A 3,026-nucleotide genomic window follows, 5' to 3' on the forward strand; every position below is an offset into this window, starting at 1 on the left:
AAAGGTAAAATGCATGAGAGCAAAAAGGCCGTCAAGTGCTTTTAGATTCTTTAGGGAAAAGCAGCCTACGCTGAAAAATTCTAGTAGTGGGGTTCGCATTGGCATCATGATGTGCTTTGATTAAGGAGTTTGAACACAAACTTTTTATTTTCTTTGAAAATTGTCAGAATTATTCACATATAATTAAAGAACCTAAGAACTTAGATGATGGTCTGTGTAAGACAAACACAAGTTTGAGTTGACAATTATTTTAAAAATTCAGTTTTTACTGAAGGGAAAATAACAAAGGTCATGTTGAAGATAAACTAAACACCCCTGTTTTTTAGGTTTTTAATTAGCATGTCATTAAAGATTTAGAATTGTTCCTGTTTTTTTTAAATAAATAGAATCCTTGAAGAATATATGACTTCTGTTATGCAGATATTTGGGATATTTGTATCCTATTTGTATATAAAATTTAAAATTTAAATTATTCTTAGTTTTTTATCATATGTATCTCACTGTCCTTTCTTCTTCCCTACGATCCATTCCATGTTAACAAAGTATTTATACATATATACATACATACAGAGAAATATACATGGACATGTATATATATTCCCACATGTATATATAAACATGTATTTAAATATACAATTACATGTATATGTGCACTTGTAAGTGCATTAAATATATATATATATATATATATATATATATATATATATATATATATAAGCATTTAATTTTTCCTCTTCAAGAACTTAGTTTTATGTAGTTTTTTTTCATCATAGGCCACATTGCTATTTATTTCATTAAAACCCCTGATTAGTAGCATGTGATTGGAGATGAGCTGGTGACATGAGTAACTTAATTGCTATATTTCATTCCCTTCAAAATCACAGATACTTATTAGACTTTTAGGTTATTTGCCAATTTTTTTTTGTTGTTTGTTTTTGAATTTAAAAATTGCAAGTAGATTTTTAAAAAATTACAATTCGCCAAACTCATCATCTTTATACTACAATCTTATTGATTAAATATTTTTATACCGATTTACACATTCTTTTTCAAGATAATAACTTTCCGGGAGCAAAAAGTCTCTTAGTCAAATTGATTTTACAAGTATGGAGAAAAGGAATTAACTTATTAAATCAGTCGGCAAATATAACTCATAGGATATAAGAGGGTGAATTTCTTGTCTCTACATTAAAAGAACCCCCCCCCCCCAAAAAAAAAAACTCCACCTACTTAGGGGTGTAGTTTATGAACACATCCTTAAGAAGCATGTTAGGGTTCACAGTACTTCTGGCTAAGATGAATCAGACACTTAAACAGGCCCTTACCACTTGATCTTTTGTCAGCTTAGCGCCAGCACAGTGTTAAGCATGGTAACTAATACATAATAGTTTGGGGTCCTGGTCTGTCATTCAATTTCTTGCATTTTTGAACATGATCTGCTACTAGTTTCTAAATTTTATTTCCATAGACATGCAAGTGACCTTTGCCATAATCACAATTAGTGTAACCAGTGTTGTCTTTCTTTAAAACTATAGGCAATTTCATTGTTTAGGCTTACACTGTTATTGCTTACCTTATTGCTATTTTCTGAATATACAACTCTTTGTCCCTGAGCTTTCTGTAAGAGATAGGAAAATGCAATAGGAAAAAATTGAACCCATTTCAGAATCATATAGTATGCTTTATTAAGCATTTAAAATTTTTTTACAAAGATCTCTTATAAAAAATAAATTTTTATTGACATCTGCTTTTACATTTTGTATATTATTCATCCCTGTTCCCTACCAGAAAAATCATACCTTAGAATAATGAATTTTTAAAAAAAGGTTTTAAGAAGTTTTGTCAAAACTAACCCAATACATAGAAAAAAGTCATCATATTCAGTTTTCTGTATCTACATTCATATCTCTGTAGAAATATAGGGGGGTGGTCTTCTTATCTCTTGAGAGTCCAGACTTGATTATTTTAACTGTTAAACAATTGCTTTTGCTTTTCTGTCAACTTTCTCTACCTAAATATTTTGTATTACAAATCTTTTAATTACTCCTTTCCTTCTTTGTTGAAATTCTTCACCCACTGCGCGTCTTTTTTTCTAACTTGCTAATTGAGTTTTTTATTAGTTTTTTTTGAGCTATAATTTCTGACATATATTCATTCTTAATTTCTTCTCTTATTCATTTTCTTTTTTAATGGCTAGAATTTCTTGTTGAAGTATACTCTTGGTATTTGCATAGTTATAATTTCATTGCTCCATTTTCCTTTGTCTTGTAACATTTAAGAGATCTTTGTATTCTCTGCAGATTTTGTATTTATAATTTTGAGATCCATAAATTTACTTGTTTGTACTTTGGATATTTATTGAATTGTCTTCTTTTTGAAATATCTGGTGTTGTCAGCCCTTTCACTGTCACATTTGTTTCTTAGCTGTTTCTCCTTGTTGATGAGTAACTTCCCCAGAGCTAGGTTTAAAGTGATTTCAGCCTCCTCCTACTTTAGGGGTTTTGTCATTCATCAGCCTAGTCCCTTGCTTTTTAAGTAATATCTGGGAGGAAAGGACTGGTTCCAGATTTCAGGCTCTTTTCTTTCAGGTCTGGTGCAATAATGATATTCTTTCCCTGTTTTTTCCTTGGTTTTCCTTTTCCTATTTGGCTTGATCACTAGCCACATTTTATAGGTTTGAGAGAGAGGGAGGCAAGGGTGTTTTGAATAGTTTCTGTAGTCTTTGAGGTGGGGCTTAGCATATCCTCTAATCTAGGGGGTTAACAGCCAGATAGGGAACAACCTCTTAACTTCTTACATAGTCAACTGTCTGGTTGTTATTGGCTGAGGGGAGAGGAAGGAAAAATTCAGGTGTGTTAGCAAACTCTTGGTAGCAGGGGAGGATTCAAATATGGCAAGAGGAGATTCCAGTATGGTTTTCTAGGGCCTTAAGTCCTGATGGAAGTGTGAAGGCCTGGGTGGCAGGGGGGACTTTAGTGAACTCCCCCCCCCCCCCCCAAAGGATTAGTGCTCTCTGGTGTTAATTG

The sequence above is a fragment of the Macrotis lagotis genome, chromosome 5 (genome assembly GCF_037893015.1).
Source record: "Macrotis lagotis isolate mMagLag1 chromosome 5, bilby.v1.9.chrom.fasta, whole genome shotgun sequence".
NCBI lineage: Eukaryota > Metazoa > Chordata > Mammalia > Peramelemorphia > Peramelidae > Macrotis > Macrotis lagotis.